This window comes from Ictidomys tridecemlineatus, chromosome 2, assembly GCF_052094955.1.
Source record: "Ictidomys tridecemlineatus isolate mIctTri1 chromosome 2, mIctTri1.hap1, whole genome shotgun sequence".
In the NCBI taxonomy this organism is placed as follows: domain Eukaryota; kingdom Metazoa; phylum Chordata; class Mammalia; order Rodentia; family Sciuridae; genus Ictidomys; species Ictidomys tridecemlineatus.
Genome location: NC_135478.1, coordinates 28,629,636 through 28,651,219, shown reverse-complemented (window position 1 = coordinate 28,651,219; position 21,584 = coordinate 28,629,636). Strand labels below are relative to the sequence as shown.

The 21,584-nt window shown below is 39.4% G+C and overlaps 1 protein-coding gene across 1 annotated transcript in view; it reads right to left on the bottom strand.

Moving 5' to 3' along the window:
- The window catches only part of LOC144375049 (uncharacterized), a 79,828-nt gene that overhangs the window by 35,377 nt on the left and 22,867 nt on the right, over positions 1-21,584 (bottom strand). The window lies entirely within an intron of this gene.

Genomic DNA, 21,584 nt, shown 5'->3' with positions numbered 1-21,584 from the left:
TCAGAAACTCTAGAGGCTGAGGCAGGAGGATCACAGGTTCCAAGTCAGCCTGAACAACTTAGCAAGATCCTGTCTCAAAATAAAATAAAAAGGGCTGAGAATATAATTCAGTGGTACAGCGCCCCTGGGTTCAATCCCCTAAACCACTAATTAATTAATTAATTAAGGATTTACTCTGTTTTGCTTGAACTCTTAAACCACTTGAAAAAAAACTACAGCTGGGTGCGGTGGCACACGCCTGTAATCCCAGTGGCTCCAGAGGCTGAGAAGAAGGATCCCGAGTTCAAAGCCAGCCTCAGCAAAAGTGAGGCGCTAAGCAACTCAGTGAGACCCTGTCTCTAAATAAAATACAAAATAGGGTTGGGGAGGCTCAGCAGTAGGGTGCTTGCCTGGCATGTGCGGGACCCTGGGTTCGATCCTCAGCACCCAATAAAAATAAATAAAATAAAGTGAAATAAAGGTATTTAGTGCAACTACAACTAAAAATAAATATCTTTAAAAAATAGGGCTGGGGATGTGGCTCAGTGACCGAAGTTACTCCCCCTCTCCCCCCAAAAAAATACAGATAGCTCTGCCGACAACCAGAAAACAGAACTTTCCAAACTTTTTCTCTGGGTTTCTGCCTGTTTTGATTCTTACAAGTTACACCCACATGTTGTTTAAATTTTACTGATGATTCAGCAGAAGCTGCCACCAGCAAAACCAGTTGTTTTAATGGCTGAGAACACCCTTGCTGCTGGCCTGATTTTCTTTGATGATGGCAACAACCTGATTCCTGGAGGTAAAACTCTACTCTCTCAAGATGCTTGGGAAGAACTGTAGCGACAGCACATATAACTAATTCATTAACTTAGATCCTCAAATTTACTTCTTATAGACTGGTTCATTTTAGTTGTATAAAAAAGAACTATGTCTTGAGCAAAGTCCTCCTTCTTTTCGTTTTGCAAAATGAAGGAAAATTCCCAAGTTGCAATTGCTCCAATTCTTAACCTAAAAGACCCCAATTGGGCAATTTGGGAAGTACAAAGTATAGCACTGCTAAGAAATTAAAGCAAAGGGCTGGTGCTGTAGCCCAGTGGCAGAGCATTGCCTAGCATGTGTGAGGCACTGAGTTCAATCCTTTGCACCACATAAAAATGAAACAAATAAAATAAAGGCATGCTGTCCACCTACAACTACCAAAAAAAAAAAAAAAGGAAATAAATTAAGTAATGATTATAGTGATGGGGGAAATCAAAGCTGATGCCCAAATAGTTCATTTCATTAGCTCAGAATGTGGATTTACCAACCTGGTACGAATTTCAGAGGTGTCCTAAATTTCATTTTGTTTGTTTTTGTTTTTTAGGGTTTCACTTACTCCTTTGTTTTATTTTTTACCTTAAAACTACTTAACACTAATTAGTATATTGAATGTTTTATATTTCTAAAACAAACGTATGCCATGAGATAAATGAGCTGAGGAGAAAATTTGATAAAGAAACAAATATAAACAGAAGCAGGAAAAGTGGAAGTTTGGTCTTTCTGCAGAGTCCACATACTCAGGCAACGTTGAAATTCAGCACAATGGGGATAGAAAAGGAAGACATTATTTCACTGGATTCTTGGAGGCCTTCATTCTCAATTGAAAGCTCCCAAGAAGTCCTCCAAATTCCAATTTTTTATGATCCCTTAGATCAATTTGTTAAAGGACGTAAATGTTAATCATTAATGTCTGATTATTTATCTTGTTTTCTTTAAGCATTACCTGTTTCCATGGGCATAAGAAGAGTCTCTGGCTGGGATATCATGGAAGAAGTTTCTGAACTGGTAGACTTCTGACAAGATTAACGACCCCCAGGTTTTCTCCTAATTTCAAGATTCAACAAAAGCTTTGGCTCTAGAATGTTCTTGGGTTGCTTTTGTTTTGTTTTGTTTTAATTCCACAGCCTTTGGCATTCCAGTTCAGAGGACAGCCCTGGGTATGTCTGATAATCTCCATTCCTTTCATTTTATCAACTCTTAACAAAAGCTACTAGGCTCAGGCCAAAGGGGTGTTTTGACATGAGCAATGCTTCTCAGGAAAAGAAGTGCCCAAATTTTTATCCTATTATTTGAGTGAAAGTTCTAAGTCCTTCCCTGATGTTCCCTGGAATTGTGATTTAATGACTAGTCACACCAGAACGGAACACATGTTTCTACTTGCAAGATTATTAAGTACATTACACAGTTTCATTATTGCCTTCCTGAGTCACCCTGCATGTACCAGTGTCTACGTAGATTGCTTTTCAAAGGGTTTAATAGAGAAAAGTGTTAGAATAGGTGTAATTAAATTCACTTATTTTTACTTTAGCTTTTAATTATTTTTAATGTATTGACCACAGAGTAAGGAGAAAGTATAGTAAAGAAAAAACAATATCAGCACTTAATGTGGAAGGTTATTGTTATTGTTTTACTAATAGAATTTTGAGTTACATAAGTGAACCGCATACAGCACCAATCAACAATTTTCTCTAACAGGGATTCTTACTTTTTGAAGTATTTAGCTTTAGAAAAGTATCTGTTTCAATAAGAGTGATTCCCCGGGCTGAGGCTATGGCTCGGTGGTAGAATGCTTGTCTAGCATGTGTGAGGCACTGGGTTCGATTCTAAGCACCACATATAAATAAATAAAGGTTCATCAACAACTAATAAAATATTTTTAAAAAAGAATTATTCCCATAAAAATTCTATGTGTTCTAGAATTTTATATTGAAAGCTCCTCTTAGGCAATCCCAATAAGTAGACTGGAAATTAATATAATTTTGACATTCAACTTCTAAGAATTTAAAACATCTCTAAGATGATGTATAATCAATCAACAAATACATGAAAAAATGTTAATCATCACTAGCAATTAGAGAAAGGCAAATCAAAACCACTGTAAGATTTCATCTCACTCTAGTCAGAATGGCAGCTATTATGCCAACGACAAAAGTGTTGGCAAGGATGGGGGAAAAAGTACACTCACACACTGCTGGTGGGACTGCAAATTGGTGCAGCCAATATGGAAAGCAGTATGAAGATTTCTTGGAAAATTGGGAATGGAACCACCATGTGACCCAGCTATTCCTCTTCTCAGTCTATGCCCAAAGGACTTAAAAACAGCATACTACAGGCACACAGCCACATCAATGTTTATAGCAGCACAATTCACAATAGCTAAACTGTGGAAGCAACCTAGATGCCCTTCAGTAGATGAATGGATAAAAAAATATGGCATATATACACAGTGGAATATTAGTCAGTAATAAAAGAGAATAAAATCATGGCACTTGCAGGTAAATGGATGGAATTAGAGAAGATAATGCTAAGTGAAGTTAGCCAATCCCAAAAAACTAAATGCTAAATGTTTTCTATCATTATATCATATATATATATATATATATATATATTATATATATTATATAGGGAGCAGGAGCACAGGAGGAATAGACCAACTCTAGATAGGCAGAAGGGTTGGGGGAAAGGGAGGGAGCATGGGGTTATTAATGATGGCAGAATGGGATGATCATTATTATCCAACGTACAGGTATGAAGACACAAATTAGTGTGAATATACCAGTTTGGTTTCACTTACTCCTTTGTTTTATTTTTTGCCTTAAAGCTACTTAACACTAATTAGTATATTGAATGTTTTATATTTCTAAAACAAACGTATGCCGTGAGAGAAATGAGCTGAGGAGAAAATTTGATAAAGAAATACGAAAAATTGTGCTCTATATGTGTAATAAGAATGGTAATGCATTCCACTGTCATATATAAATAATAAATAAATAAATAATGAAAATAAAATGTCTCTAATTCTAGCCCTGAAACCAGATTACTCCAGTGGAAAAAAAAATCCTCAAAAAAAAATTCTATTACACATCTTAAGATTAAAATAAAAACACATGTACATGGTAAAAAGAGATCAGAAAGAGATAAAATAAAGCATAAGACACTTCCTCTACCCTCTCTCTCAGTCTTTCTCCCCAAAGGAACTGAGTTTCTTCTCTATACTTTTGAAATATGGGGAGCAGAGTCAGTTAAGGTCCTTGACATCAAGGGGACAACACCCTAGTGGAAGAGCAATTATTAAGGAAGTGATCAGACAAGCAATGATACCATTGCAATGTGGCAACTGTCTACAAAGGAAATATTATGGTTTGAATTTTAAATGCTCCCACAAAGATCCATGTGTTGAAGCTTGGACACCAGCAGATGGCGCTGCTGGGAAGTGGTGGGATCTTTAGGAGGTGTGGCCTAGTGGTAGGAAGTTAGGTCATTGGGGATGTGCCCTTAAAGGGGAGATAATAGGACCTTGGCCCCTTCTTCTGTCTTTCAGCTTCCCAGCCACCATCAAGTAAACCAGAGTACTCTACCATTTGCTTCTGCCATGATGGGGCCAACCAACCATGAACCCTTAAAACCATGAACCAAAATAAATCTTTCTTCATTATAAGTTGATTTTTCTCAGGTGTTTTGTTACACTAATGGAAAGCTGACTAACACAGGAAAGTTATAAGATGCTATGAGATCCTATAGCTAGGATGCCTGACCAGCAGGTGAGGAGCATAAAAAGGTTTCCAAATTTAAGTCACACTGGGGTTGAAAGCCAAAGGCAAGAGAAGAATAAAGTAGGTCAAGAGGATCAGGTAGGGTGAATGATATTTCATGATGAAAATGGCATGTACAAAGGCCACATGGTGGAAGGTTGGCACATATGAAAGACTGAAAGAGAGAAAAGAGGTCCTGGGGAGAAATAAGGTCAAGAGGTAGATAGAGCCAGAACATGAAAAGATTTACAAACCATGTCAAAGTTGTGCTTCTAAGAGCAACAGAATGACTGAACAATACCTAACATCCATTTTATCCTTTAGTGTGACTATAAAGACTGGAAAACTAAAAACTGTATTCTCAGACACAATTGCAGCTAGGGAATTGGATGCAATCAAAGTGCAGGCAGTCAGATTCACTCACATGAGATCTGGAAGGTGATGATGAGGCAAAGTCAGGTCTAACTGTTTCTGCAGTTTCTGTAGCTGAGTATGGTCAGGAGAATGACTAGAAAGTGCTCTGGTGTCCATAGGTCTAGTGGTCTAACAGGATGCAGAGTCTTAAAATTCAATTTATTTATTTTAGCTATGCAGAGCTAGGAGGACCAGCATCACTCTGGAGCCAACAAATGTGGCAGTAGCAACACCCTCATACTTGGGCTGCTTCTAAGGTAAGTTATGAGCCCACAATTCCAGGGGCAGCTCCCTGTTTCCCCCCTTTGTGATGGAGATAACTGTTCCCTTAGTAAATCAATCCTATCATGTTCTTAGAGTCATTTCTGGAGATGCCATCTAGCACCTATTCCCCATGTCTCCTGATAAACTTTTAAACACTGAATTCCCTGTATTGAATCATATTTTGCTTAAAAGAGTCATAGTTAAAAGTTTTCTGATCTCCAATTACTCAGTCATATCCTTTTTAGTAATCTCCTTCTATAATTTGATCCACGATCACACATCTTAGTCTCTTTTAATCTGTAACAATTCCTCAGTTACTTTTATTTTTAAAATCTTTTATGACCTTAACATTTTTGAAATATACAGGCCAGTTGTCTTGTTCCTTGTCAAAAGGAACACAGTCTTAATACTATCAATCTACTGTCTTTATTTTCTCATTTTCAACCCCATGTATGGACCTGAATCATATGAATTATACCATGTACTCTTCTGTTTCCTCCACAGAGCTGTTTATTAAGGCAGCAAATATGTAATGGCTGTCTAATCCATTCCAGGCACTGTGTTAGGTGCAGAAGACTGTGAGCAAAACAGACAAATAGTGCTCGGTTACAGATGTTAATATAAGCACTTTAACCAAGGGTCTTTGTGCTATAAAAAATGAGAAGCTAGCCGGGCATGGTGGCACAAACCTGTAATCCCACTGGCTCAGGAGGCTGAAGCAGGAGGATGGCAAGTTCAAAGCCAGCCTCAGCAAAAGTGAGGTGCTAAGCAACTCACTGAGACCCTGTCTCTAAATAAAATATAAAATAGGGCTGGGGTTGTGGCTCAGTGGTCGAGTGCCCCTGAGTTCAATTCCCAGTACCTCCTCCCTTGCAAAATGAGAAGCTACTCTTGAAAATACAAACAAAAATAGAAATTTATTGGAAAGCTACAACTGGAAGAGGTAAACACCCAAGCCCAAGATAGAGCAGGATCAAGCATTTGTGAACTTTTTAGGATGATAATGCCATTCTGGTGACTCAGCCTCAACAAGTCCCAACTACTGTGTCCCATACACAATTCATGTCTAAAGTTACTGGGGAAGAGAACCTCATCAGCCTGAGATGAAGAATCTATTCCTGCCTCATCCAATTAACTATAGCTAGAGTAGCAGGTTCCTGTGGCTCAAATACGCCCGAGGGGAGCCTGCCCCTATATATATGAGTCTTCCCAGAAACTATGCAATTTTGGTGAAGGGACCATAGTGGACACTCCAGCTAGTTTCTACATTTTACAGTTCTAACACTTACAATAGGTTCAGTTTTGATATTGGAAATTCTTACATGACTGGAGGTATAGCTCAGTAGTAGAATGCTTTCCTAGCATGCATGAGGCCCTTGGTTCAATCTCCAGCCCCACCAAAAAGAGAGAGAGAGAGAGAGAGAATAAAATTAATACTCGCTATGGCACGGGCACTGACTATTCAAAATAAATGATGGCAGTATCCCGGGGACAGGCTCTAGGAGAACACTTGCTAGGCCAGGCATTAACGTTTTTGTTTGTTTGTTTTGTTTCTGAGACAAGATCTTGCTCAGTTGCTTAGGGCCTCGCTAAATTGCTGAAGCTGGCTTTGAACTTGTGAACCTCCTGCTTCAGCCTCCCAAGCCCCTGGGATAACAGGCCTGTGCCACTATGCCTAGCTTCATTAACCCTTTAACTATTACATCATGAGATTGGGGGAATCCCGTAGAGAGGCTGAGAAGATATGGAGTTTGGGGGAATTTTCCTATAAGCTCAGGTGCCCTAGAGGGAAACTCTCAGATGAATATTCATGCAGAAGTGGTTTATTAAGGAAATGTTCCCAACAAAGTCTGTTAAAATAAACAAAGCAGTCAATGAGGGGAAGGAAGTCAAGCAAGGATGCCATAATAGAGTTTGCCAAAGAAACAGAACCAATAAGATATATAGGTATAGATAGATACAGAGAGAGAGAGAGAGAGACGGAGAAGTAGGAAGATTTATCGGAGGGGAATTGGTAAGTGCTCTTACAGAAGATGAGAAGTCTTATGATCTGCTATCTGTAAGCTGAGGACCAAGGACAGCCAATGACACAGACCAAGTCCAAAGGTCTGAGAACCAGGAGAGCTGAGGGTGTGATACATGTCCAAGGGCAAAGACCAATGTCCCCATTCAAACAGGCAGGCAGGAAGCAAAAGGGGAAAATCCTTCTTCCTCTGTATCTTTTTTCTCTCCATACTCTCAAAGGATTTGATGATTCCCCACCCACAGCCTGGGAGGGCCATCTGCTTTACACCGTCTACAAATTCAAATGCTAGTCTTATTCAGAAACATCCTCACAGACACACACCAAATAATACCAAATATCTGGGCACCCTGTGTCCTAGTCAAGTCAACACAGGAAACCATCACAGACGCCAGCTCAGGTGAAGCCCCACAGATGCCAGCTCTAGCTTGATCCTGTGGGGTGCTCCGGAGCACATGCTTATTATGCCACAGAGTTCTCTCAGCCAGAGAAAGGAGTCCAGTCACCAGACCTGTCAATCATTGTTCAAGGACTCTAGAGGACAGGGATAAAATCCCCAAGCACTTCTGGTGTTCTGTGCCTGTGGTTAGCTAAAGGGCAGCCTTCCTGAGATGAACTGCCAAAGAGCTACAGATGCTGGCTGCTGGTGGGATGGGGAATGGAATGGAATCCTGACATCGTCTGCGCCCGTGGGTTTAAGGCAGTGGCTACTTACCAGATGGTTCATAAGGGCTTGAACATTTTAACCATCATTACAGCCAAACCAGGTCTGACAGCTGAATGTCACATAATGTCACATGAATATGAGGCATAAACTACAGAGCAAGACAAGCCAAACAGTGATCCCATCTCTTTGCCCAACTAGCTGGAGAATGGTAAAAAGTCACAGCCAGCTGGGCATGGTGGCACACACCTATCTATAATCCCAGGAGCTCAGGAGGCTGAGGCAGGAGGATCGTGAGTTTAAAGCCAGCCTCAGAAAAAGCAAGGTGCTAAGCAACTGAGCGAGACCTTGTCACTAAATAAAATATAAAATAGGGCTGGGGATGTGGTTCCATCGTTGAGTGCCCCTGAGTTCAATCCTTATACCTAAAAAAAAAAAAAAAAAAAAAAAAATCACAGCCATCCCAAGGCATTAGTTTCCCTCACTATAAAACCAAGGGTTGAAGGTAGATGATTTATTTAATCTCCAATCTTCTGTAGATAATTCCCCTCTAATTACACTGAAAATTATCTTCATTGTGTCAAGTTCATGCCTAGATTTTGATATTCAAAGGGAAATGAGGCACATAGTGGACCCTTGGCTTTCCTTGTTTTTTTTTTTTTTTAGAATCTAGCCTCATTGGGCTGGGTTTGTGGCTCAGTGGTAGAGCGTTTGCCTAGCATGTGCGAGGCACTGGTCCAATTCTCAGCACCGTATATAAATAAATAAATAAGTTAATAAATAAATAGAATAAAGGTCCATTGACAATTAAAAGAAGAAGAAGAAGAATCTAGCCTAACCTTCCTATTCCCTGATCTCTATTTAGGGAATAGAGATCCCCATATGTAACATATAATGATACAGCCAAAAAGAAAATAGAAAATCAGCATGCAATTTTTCTGTAATTCTGAGACTTTATGCACAAGAACCAAAATACATAACTGTTCATGCAAGAAATTTTATACAAATATTGATAAAACACTCTTCCATGTACCTTTTCTTGGTCCAGTTCTTTAACTTCCTGACAATAGTTTGTTTAATTATGTGCAATGACTTTGTTTCTAAGCATAAGATTGAGTTTCCCATCACTGTTGTTTTGGAATGTGGAATTTTTTTCTTTTGCTCCTTGTAAATGGAATAACTTAATAACCACAAGGTCAGAAGCTAAAGCAGCTAAAAATCAATGCCCTAAGTGGTTCCCCATCCCTTCTCATTCTCATCAGGATCCAATGAAAATACTCCAAGCAAATGAGAACTTATTTGCTTTGAAGACATGCAACAAAGATACCGTGAAAGAAAGGAAAAAAAAATGATATGAGTATTCCCAGCAAGGGAGAAATTTCTGTTTATACTTCGTTATGATTTATAAGAGATGAATTCATTATCACCCAAGACATCCTGAGTCAGAAATTCAGGCAACTGATTATTGTGTAAAATCAAAATGATAGCATCCTTGGAGAGACAGTTGCCTGGTAACTCAGACCAGAAGGTGGTCTTTAGATTTCTCTTGGATCATGTGTATCTATTTTGGTTTTTCTGTTGAGCTCATTTTCTTCCCTATGATCCAAAAACTGAACACTTTTTGGAGAAAATTTTTACGCAGAAGAAAGCTTTTTTTCCTCCAGAAGATATTTTTATTAGGAAGTGCAGCTGTCTCCATGCAGTTGAATCACTCTATTTTCAGGGCTATTGAAGGAACATAGAAGAAAGGGGTAGTGGGGAAGCCAGCGGAGGGGAGATTTCAGATGGAGAAGTATGTTTTGAAACTGAAAGCCAGACACTGGCTTTCTAAGAAAAGAAACTGGCTCAGCATCTCACATAAGATCAAAGTATAGCTTCCTCAGATAAGAAGCTCTATGACAGCCGGGCCAATGGCACGCACCTGTAATCCCAGTGGCTCAGGAGACTGAGGCAGGAGGATCATGAGTTCAAGGCCATCCTCAACAACAGTGAAATGCTAAGCAACTCAGTGAGACCCTGTCTTTAAATAAAAAACAAAATAGAGCTGGGGATGTGGCTTAGTGGTCAAGTGCTCCCAAGCTCAATCTCCAGTAGAAGAAGAAGAAAGAGGAGGAGAAGGGAGAGGAGGAGGAGGAGGAGGAGGAGGAGGAGGAGGAGGAGGAGGAGGAGGAGGTCGAGGAGGAGGTCGTCTATGACTTCTCACCCCTTCACTGGAGCAAGAAAAGCTGAGCAAGTAGGCTCCTCCTTACTAGAATCAGAAGCCCTGAGTCTACACTCTTCTGAATTAGTTGTCTAGTCCCAGATGTTTTCTTTTTTTCCCCAGAAAGTTAGTTAACTCTGTCACTTCTGATTCTACAAGCAGGAGAACTTGAGTATCCTCTCAAGTTTTATTATGCAAAAGAAGATTTGCTGAAGACTTGGGGCCTTTGCAAAAGGCTAGCCAGCCAAATAACTTGGAAATGCATAGGAACCAAGGCTTTAGAAGTTAAGAAACAGGGATGGGCTTTGCTATGCCAGTTGCTCAGAGGCTGAGGCAGGAGGATCACAAAGCTCAAGGTCGGCCTGGCCAATTTAGCAAGAAATAACATATAAAAAGGGGAGCTTTGAGAGGTAGAGGAGGAGGAAGAGCAGAAGAGAAAGGAGAAGAGGCAGGAAGAACAGAAAGATTCAGGAGGAGTCTGTGCTGAAATCAATGAATTTTAATGAACCATTCTTTGTATCACTCCTGAAAGATTCATAATCCCAGGAGAGAGTGTCAAATTGGCTGAGATGAGGTCACATGCCTGGGCCTGCTGTACCTGGGCAGTAAGAGGAAGGATCTAATGCCAGCAGTCTCCAGGAACCCCTACAGCTTCCACGATGCAAAGGCAGGTACCTAGATTTACAGTCACATCAAGACTGTCTACAATGGACAGGGGAGTTATTATTCAAAAAGAAATTCATGCTTCTGTTTTTTTTCACTGATATGATTTTGAGTTTCTGTTTTCATGGGAGACTGGCTGAAATACTAATTGTGTTTGTTGTAATTATTTACAAAAAAATAATGCTTTGCTGTCTTGTTTACTGCTGACTTATCCCAATCCTTGCCCTATGTATGCCTTGTCTGGTCACCTGCCTTCTACCTCTGTGGACCTCTGGACTGCTCTGATGCCAAACACTCTTAACGGTCCACACCTCACATGATAGAGAACAAGAACTTTGGGTTACTTCCCCCAACTTTGTCCTCTTTCAGCAGGAAGCAGCTTGGAGATGTCATTGCCCATTTTCCCATAGAAATGGAATGTAGAAATTAACAGTGGGGAAATGTAACAGGGATCTACTTTACGTTTTGTTTGTCCCCTCAAAGGGGAAACCTCTGGTGTCATTCACACTCTAGAACTTTCCAGGCCGGGAAACCCCATCTTTCTTTAGCCTCTTTCCCTGCTCTGTTCTGCTTCCCTCACCTCTTTACAGATTTTTCCTGAAAGCACAATGTCAACATGTCTTTAGGACAAGAATCCCTGCCTCAGTTTCTGCTCTGAGAATTCAACCTAAAACAATGATGAACACTGGGTATTTTTTGGCCGTCTAACATTATTCTCTTACTAATAGCATGAGTTACTTTTCTTTTTTTTACTTTTTGAGAGAAAGAAAGAAGAAGGTTTATTGCTTTGCTAGCAAAGGAGAAACACAGGAAACTCCTGTCCCAGAGGCTGTGATTCTGCCCATCAGCAGGAACAGGGGGCTTTTAAACAGGTGATTCAAAGGCGACCTCCATGTGTTCTCTGTCAGAGTTGTAATTCACTTGTTAATTGGGGAGATAGTAATTTCTGAGATTTTCTGGTACCATCTTCAAAGTCTGAATTAGTACCCTTCCTATGGTGGGTGTGTACTCAAGCACAGATAAATATGCCTAAATTGTGGAAGAAAGGTAATATTGTTTCCCCTGAGATTAGGGCAGAGGAAGAGATCAGGGAGGACCAGGGAGAGAGGAATAGAAAGAAACATGTCCATTTTAAAAATAAGTTGCAGTGGCAGAGTCTAAAGGAAAAAGGGTTCTAGGAAGCAGATTACCAAAAGAACTCACAGACTTTCTAATGCATTTGATGAAATGCACCAGAAAAAAAGCAATATTGAAGAAGTTTCATAGACATAATGGGCAAGTTGGAAATAACTAGTAATATACACACAGAAAATGAGGCAAAGGAAAAAGAAGCTATCATTAACTCCAAGAAAAGCAAAATGATATATAAGAAAGGGAGTATTATTATGATTAACAACACTTACAACATGGATAAACAATGTTTATCCATGTTGTAAGTTATTTAATATATTATGGTTAGAAACTTTAAATATACCATTTTGCACCTCATAATGACTTTTTTTTTGAGAGAGAGAGAGAGAGAGAGTCTCATTAATTTCCCTAGAGCCTCTCTAATTGCTTAGGCTGGTTTTGAACTTGAGATCCCCCTGCCTCAGCCTCCTGAGTCACTGAGATTACAGGTGTGCACTATTGCGCCCAGCTTTGTAATGACATTTTGGTCAACAACAGACCATATATAGGACAGTGGTCCCATAAAATTATAATGGAACTGAAAATTTTCCATGGCCTACTATTTGTGTTTAGATACACAAATACTTGCCATTGTGTTACAATTGCCTATGATATTCTGCAAAGTAACACGTTGTAGGGTAGGCCATATCTAGGCTACCATCTAGGTTTGTATAAGCACATTCTGAGAAGTTCACGAAATGATAAAATTGCCTAATGATTCTTTTACCAGATTGTATTTTCATTGTTAAATAGTACCTGACTTTATAATATGGAAAAGGAAGGCTATCAAATAAAATTTGATTCTTTTTAAATTTTTTTTTTAGTTGTAGATGGACCCAATACCTTTATTTTATTTATTTATTTTTATATAGTGCTGAGCATCAAACCCAGGACCTCACACGTGCTCGACAAGCATTCTACCACTGAGCCACAACCCCAGCCCTTGAAAATTTGATTCTTATCTTCGGTAATTAGAGAGTGTGCTAGGTATTTACCTGTTGGCTCTCAAATTCATTCCCTGTCTTTTCCCTCCTGGGATCGTATTGCTCGCGGCTACTTCTATAAAATTTACTTCCCAGACCCTGATGACTAGATTTGGGTGAGTTCAGCCAATGGGATGTAGTCAGTGAAGACTGGAGAATTGGAGTGAAGGACAAACCAGGAGATTCTCTGTCCTGCTCTGCCTTGGGTAACTGCTTCTCCTCTATGGCTCCCGATTTTCTGGTCCTGCCAAGCCATCCCACCTGGGCTTTGGAGGTGGTTGTGGCTTCCTGCAATTTCTAATCCGAGGGTTGCCTCACCTCCCCCTGGTTAGCCTTCTAAGATCTTGTGACCCAGGGGTTCTAAACTTCAACACTATTGACATTTTGGGTTGGATAATTTGTTGGGGTTGGAGGGTGTAACCATGTATTATGAGATGATTGGCAGCATCCCTAAATAGACTTCACCCATGAGATATCAATAGGTCACCCAGTTGTGACGACTTTGTCTCTAGATATTACCAAATGTTCCTTGGATGGCAAAAGCACCCTCGTGAAAAGTATAGTTTCAACCTGTTAATAACTTATAGTAATTTAAGTAATCTGATGAGAGTTTTACTTCTAACTTGAAGTTGATTGATTCACAAGGTTATAAACAATATCTAAGTTTGATAAATAAGAAATTAATATAGTAAGCATATTATTTAGAAATATGTAACTAATAAAAGAAATAATAGACACAAGTATTGAATGCCATTGCTCCTAAAGAGTAGGATTAGAGGGCAAGGAAAGGTGCACTTGAGCTTTTGATGTTATTTTGTTTTTTTTTAAATTTACGTGTATATCACTCATAAAAATAAAATATTAGGAAAAGAAAACATGGACTATTATACATCTTATTACTAAATAGAAAGTTCCCAGGATAGGCTCACAATTTTTATTCTCAGAAGAGATTAAAGAAGTGTTTATTCAGGGGCTGGGACCGTGGCTCAGAGTTAAAGTGCTCAACTAACACGCATGAGGCACTGGGTTCGATTCTGAGCCCTACATAAATATAAAATAAAGATATTGTGTCCACCTATAACTAAAAAATAAATATTATAAAAGAAGTGTTTATTCAGATTTTTTCTTAATCCCCTCTAAGTCATATTCTCTTTTTTTTATATATATATTTATTTTTTAGTTCTCGGCGGACACAACATCTTTGTTGGTATGTGGTGCTGAGGATCGAACCCGGGCCGCACGCATGCCAGACGAGCGCGCTGCCGCTTGGGCCACATCCCCAGCCCCCATATTCTCTTATATTTGACTCACAAGAGAGTTTGGCAGGCATCTAGGTTGATTGACATTTATTCATGTTCCAAAATAAAACCAGACTTTTGTAAAGTGGTTATACCATTTTACATTCCCACTAACAGTGTGTGAGCCTGTTTGCATCCATTTTATAACCTTGCTAACTCGTCTGTACCTATTTCTTTTTTTGTTGTTGTTTTGTTTTGTTTTTTATTTTATTTTTTTTTTGTAGTTGTAGATGGACAACATGCCTTTATTTTATTTGTTTATTTTTTATGTGGTGCTGAGGATCAAACCCAGTGCCTCACACTTGCCAGGCAAGCACTCGGCCACTGAGCTACAACCCCAGCCCTGTACCTGTTTCTTTCTTTATTTATTTTGCAATGCTGAGGACAGCAAACCCAGGATGTTGCACATGATAGAAACATACTCTACCACTGAGTCTTTTTTTTTAAATACTAGGAATTGGACCCAGGGACGTTCTACCACTGAGCTACATCCCCATCTCTTCATTTTTTTTGTTTGAGACAGGGTCTCATTAAATTTCCCAGACTGGCCTTAAATTTGTGATCCTCCTGCCTCAATCTTCTGAGTTTCTGAGATTATAGGCATGGGCCACCACTCCTGGCACTTTTTAATTATAGTCTTCCTGTGGTTTTATGTTCCCTCATGGAAAATGATATCGAGCCTCTTTTCCTATGCTTAGTTTCTATTCATATATCCTCCCCCAATTGTTTTTTATGTTTTCTTTATCATACCTATATATTCTATGCCATTTGATTGTTTTATTATTTCAGCAGAGCCACAGCTTCTTATCCTTCATGTGTTTTAATATCTGGTAGGACTGTTCCCTGAACTTCATCCTCTTCACAATTCCTATGTTTTCTGAAATATCTTAGATATTCATTCTCTCTCTCTCTCTCTCTCTCTCTCTCTCTCTCTTTCTCTTTTTGGTACCGGGGATTGAACTCAGGGACACTTGACCACTGAGCTACATCCCCAGCCCTGTTTTGTATTATTATTATTTTTTTTTTTTGAGAGAGAATTTTTTTAATATTTATTATTTATTTTTTTTTTTTTAGTTATCGGTGGACACAACATCGTTGTTTGTATGTGATACTGAGGATCGAACCCGGGCCGCACGCACGCCAGACGAGCGCGCTACCGCTTGAGCCACATCCCCAGCCCACCTGTTTTGTATTTTATTTAGAGACAGGGTCTCACTGAGTTGCTTAGTGCCTCACTCTCTGAGATTGACTTTGAATTTGAGATTCTCCTGCCTCAGCCTTCTAAGCTGATGGGATTACAGGCATGTACCACCACACCCAGCAGATATTGGAACCAATTAGAACTTTAGAAATGGTCACCTTGCCATTTTAATAAAACAGAGACATTATTGTTTATAATCATTCCTTATTTACTCCTTATAGTATTGGGATATAGTTCTTATTAATAGGATGCAGAACGTACTACCCCAAAATATGTCCCCTTGACATATTTTAATGAATACCACTCTCTGACCCTCTCTTCAGAGGCCTTGAAAGCTTCACACAACAGGTATCCGATTTATCCCAGGATGGAAAGAATGTCACAGAGAAACCAAGAAGAATCTGAACAAAAGATGGATGAGGAAAAATTATAACTTTTTCTCCTTATAATACACACCCTATAAATATCCAGCAGCGATTTCTACTGGAAATGGTGTGCTTGTCACTTGTGGTTTTGATAAAATATTGTTGCATTAAAATTCAAAAAGTAGCTGGGTACAGTGGCATGCACCTATAACCTCAGCTACTCTGGAGGCTGAGGTAGGAGATCACAAGCTTAAAGTCAGCCAGGGTGGTCTGGGTTTGGGCTCAGTGGTAGAATACTTGCCTAATACTCATGAGGCACTGGGTTCAATCCTCAGCACCACATAAACAAATTAAATAAACAAAATAAAGGTATTGTGTCCATCTACAACTAAAAAAAAAAAAAATGAAAAATGAAAAAAAAAAGTCAGCCAGGGTAATTTTTTTTTTTTTTTGTACCAGGGATTAAACTTAGGGACATCGACCACTGTGCCACGTCCCAAGGCTTATTTTGTATTTTATTTAAGGACAGGGTCTCACTGAGTTGCTTAGCACCTTGCTTTTGCTGAGGCTAGCTTTGAACTTGCAATCCTCCTGTCTCAGCCTTCTCAGCTCCCGGGATTACAGGCATGCACCACTGTGCCTGTACTATTTTGTAAAACCCTTTCTCAAAATAAAATAAAAAGATGTAGGAATGCAGTTCAGTGGTAGAGCACTTGTCTCACATGCACGAAGTCCTGGGTTCACTCTCCATATCTTACTCACACACACATAAATTAGAAAAGCAGTTAGTTGATACACAGAAAAGATTTGACTTGAGACAATGTCATGGGATAATCCTTGATTTGATTTGTGGTAGAAGGTTTAATCTAACTATTTCTCCCAGTTTTCCTCTTGCTTAGGTAATTGCTTACTAAAGCTAGTCTCTTTGCTTTGATTTCAATTTTTGTAGCATTCAATTAATCTCAATAATTGGGATTCTCCATGGAAACCGTGGAGCAAGATACTTACAACACCTTCCAAAAAACATAAAAATAATACTCTCCTTTTATTTGTTGCCTGGCAACAATACTTTTGTTTTTGTTCACAGGGAAATTTCAGAGATGTTTGCTGATCAGCATAGCGTTGGCTGGGAAAGGAAAAGAAAAAAATTTTTTTCAACACTCAAAAATATATAGGGCAGGGCTGGGGTTGTAGCTCAGTGGTAGAGTGCTCACTTCACACGTGGAAGGCACTGGGTTCGATCCTCAGCACCACATAAAAACAAAATAAAGGTATTGTATCCATCTACAACAACAAAAAAAATATTTTTAAAAATGTATAGGGCAGTTTAAACTTTTTGCTTTTAAATACCCATATGGGGTCTTCATTACGGTAAAGAGCATAAAGCATATACAGTATAATGACAGAATAAGACAGATCAGAAAGGAGACTTCATCAAGGATCTTCAGGGATACACTAAATGAAACTATTGGGGCTCTTGAGTGGCATGAGTCCAAATTGCATTTATCAGCCTCAATAGTAGGACTGAACCTAAATTTCATGTTATTTTCCATCTCAAGTGATCCCTATAGCACATACTATTTTTGTCTTACATTTTTTTTCTTCCTTTTCCACCATTACTGTGGCTTATTATGAGTAGAGTATGCTTCTCCACCATATTCCCTCCGGGCTTGGTCAATAGAATTTGGATGGGTGTGACTGTCTACCCAGAGGCTTTATATGAATTGGTGAAATTTGGCATGACCTCTTACATTTCTGCCTTATGCCATGAGGAAAGAATGTCCCAGGCAGTCTTTGCCTCTGCAGCCTGGGTCCTGGAATAAGAAACTCATGGAGCAGACCCAAATCCAAGCCCAGACAAGCCTGGCCAATGTGCAATGCGGTGCAGAGAGCAGGGAGAGTAAAATAAATATTTGTTTTTATAAATCACTGAGATTAGGGGTGGCTTGCTATGCAACATGATGGCAGCAATAATTGAGAAAGGAATTCTTCTCCACAATGCCTACCGTGAGCAATCACACAGACTTTAGAATGTGCACAGTGGGGATTAGTCAGCTGGTTCTGTCTTTCCAGTCATCAGTCAGATGGAGCAAAGTCTGTTTAAGAGACTAACTAGCTTGTCTTGAAGATGCTGAAGATATTCTTAAAGGTGAGATTTGTTCGTTGTTTTTTTTTTTTTTAAGTCGTTACTTATAAGCTAAGGACAGAAATTCTAGAATATTATTGGTGGAAAACTTAAGTTATCATGTAATTTCTATGTTCTCTTTCATGAAAATTTCAAACATGCACTCTGGCTGCTCCAGAATATCTGTGTCAGTGGGTGGGGTGTGTAAATAGCAATCTGAATGAAACTGATTTGGGGTGAGCATTTGCCTGGCACTTTAATATGATCTAAAAATTTCTAGATTAGCCATATTGGAGAGTTAGTTGGAGGTAAACTGATGAGGATTATGTGGGAACCCCAAAACCCCACACTCCTGGGTATTCCCTGGCCCAGATCATGCTTTATTAAGTTTATACACACACACACACACACACACACACACACACAGAGTAGGGTAAAAAGAATGTATACCAAAATGGTTTTTTTTAAAGAGATAGAATTTTAATATTTATTTTTTTGGTTTTTCGGCAGACACAACATCTTTGTTGGTATGTGGTGCTGAGGCTCGAACCCGGGTTGCACAAATGCCAGGCGAGCGCGCTACCGCTTGAGCCACATCCCCAGCCCCCAAAATGTTAATGGAAGTTATAAATAAAAAGTTGAATTTGGGGAATCTTTGCCCTCTTCTTTGTACTTTTCTGTATAGTTTAAATCTTTTATACTTGAACATGTATCATTCTCCTCCCAAATGTGTGTGTGTATGTGTGTGTATGTGTGTGTAAACCTGAATCTTTATATATATGTATATATAAAATTTACATATATACAAGTTACATATATAAATTATACATATATATATATTTCACAAAGAAAAGTGGACCTACAAATTCATTTTCATCCATATCTTACTTTAGTCACCAAAATGGTCCCTAAAATTCTCTAAGTATCTCTCCCATGTCTTATTTGTGATTTTTTGTTTTGTTTACTTATTTTTGTTGTCGTTTTTTGTAGTACTAGGGGTTGAATTCAGGGCCTCTCTAGTGCTAGGCAACACTCTACCACTGACCTACATCCCTGACCCTATTTATTTATTTAGATAAAGTCTTACTAGAGATTGTTTTAAAATATTTTTAATTGTAGATGGACACAATATCTGTATTTATTTTTATGTGGTGCTGAGGATTAAACCCAGTGCTTCACACGTGCTAGGCAAGCATTCCACCACTAAACTACAACTCCAGCCCCTCACTAGAGATTTTTAAGATAAAGTCTTATTAGAGATTCATGAGGCTGGCCTTGAATTTGTGATTCTTCTGCCTCAGTCCTCTGAATAGTAGGGATTACAGGCGTGTGCCACCGTGCTCAGATGTTTTACTCATTTTTTCAGCTATAACCCTTCTCTGAAAGCAACTAAATGTGTAAGAAATGACATAAGACATGCCCGAGAGTCCTGCTGTGAGAGACAAGATTGCAGTTCCAGCCCGTGCTTTTCTGAAAAACCTCAGCCTTCACATCCAAAAAGGAAAGAATGGGACCAAGTAAGAGTTACACAAATCAGAAGATTACAGGAACCAAAGGGGAACAAACAGGAGAAGCAGGAGAGCCTGTGAGCAGTGAGGTTGTATTGCACTGGAGATTACCAGCTCTGTGGAAGGGGGCTCTGCACCCCAAAAGGTTGTTTTCTCAGACTGCTGGTCCAGGGTTGCAAGATCTTGCAATTTATTAAGAGACTGTAAATCAAGTTTTTGTAATGCAATCTCATGATTTTTAAAAATGTTAAGTAAAGTTTTAAAACATTTTGTGAATTCCTTGCAGGCCAACTTAATCTCATTTACCAATGCATCTGATAGCAAGCAACACTGAATCAGATGTCTTTCAGGCTTCCTGTTTTCCTCTCTTGGAGCCCACCCAGGCGCCACCTAGTGACCAGACCAGCAGAGCTCCCAAGAAAGCCTCGTTAAAAGAGAGGCCTAAATGGACTGCAGGTGCAGCTCAGTGGCAGAGCGCTGGGTTTGATCTTCAGCACTGCAAGTTAAAAAAAAAAAAAAAAGTGTAGTTGGGGATGTAGCTCAGTTGGTAGAGTGCTTGCCTCGCATGTACAAGGCCCTGGATTCAATTCCCAGCAACACACACACACACACACACACACACACACACACACACACACACACGATGGGTGGTATGTTTTCTTTATCAAAATAAACAATTAAAAGTCAGTTCAACAGATAATTTTTTCTGCTGTGGGTTTTACTATGCTAACAAGGTAAAGGTAACTGGATTATTTTAATGATATATTTGCATATATTCTACACAAGTGTTTGTCCCTCACCACCTAGAATTTGCCCTTAGATTTGAGAAACTCTCTAAGATTATTTTCATAATATGGCAGGCCCATCATGTCTAGTTTTGGTTGGCTTTAAGTTTTTCTTTTTTATTCCTTTTTTTTTTTTTTTTTTTTGTACTGGGGATTGAACCAGAGGTGCTCTACCACTGAGCTATATCCCCAGCCCTTTAATGTTTTATTTCAAGACACCATCTTAATAAATTGCCCAGGCTGGCCTTGAACTCTCAATCCTCCTGGCTCGGCCTCATGTATGGTATGTGTTTGCCACCACACCTGGCAAGCCCAGGCATTTTGGTGTGATGGCCAGACCTTTAGCCATCCTTCTATGGCTAAGTGTTCTGCTGCCTACACCCCTGTCCCTTCCAGGCAGGTCAGGACAGTGAGCACATCCTCAGACCATTTGTTCTCTCTCTTTTTTTTAGGGGGGGGAGGCATTGTTATAATATAAGGCCATTTGTCTTCCAATTGACAACATCTGAAGCTATAGTGTCATTCACAGTGGGAAAGGGATGAGGTTACACTGAGAGAATAGGCAATAGGATCAAAATTTCAGACCTGAGCATTTTGGCTGTTGTAAGCTTTCTCTTAACAACCTGTCACTGCAGTCCTGGGGACACAGTTCAGAGGTAGAACAGTTGTCTAGCTTAGGAGAGACGTTGGGTCCAATCTCAAGCACTGAAAAACAATTTGTCATTGCAATAAACCTGCCCCAATTAAAACCACCCGGATATCATGATGATAATAACAAATATTGCCGAGTTCTTAGGAGAAGCCAAACTCTTCAAATATCTCAGTGTGTTTAACAATAGGTTGAATTGGGCGTGGTGGTGCATGCCTGTAATCCCAGCTGCTCTGGAGGCTGAAGCAGGAGGATCACATGTTCAAGGTTGGCCTCTGCAATTTAGTGAGACCCTGTCTCAAAATAAAAAGTAAAAAGGGCTGAGGATGTAGCTCAGTGGTAGAGAATCCCTGGGTTCAATACCCAATACCAAAAAAAAAAAAAAAAAAAAAAGGATTGAGTAATATATTACCCCCATTTTTCAGATAAGAAAAGCTAAAAAGAAGAAGCTTAGAAAGCTAAAGTTAGTACTGCATGTAGCCAAGAAGCTGTGCTGCTATGTTGTCAAAGAAGCACAATCACTTTCTTCTGTAGCATTTTATTTTCAGTATGCCTCCTCAGCCAATAACAAACACCACCATGAATCCACACCCGCTATCACCAGCACCACAATGAAAGTAAATCAAGTGATGGGCTTTAATGAAGGCCTTGAAAACATTATTTTACATGTCCAAAGCTGTGTTTTTTCCAATCTGTGCTTGAGTGGGAAGGAGGAAATA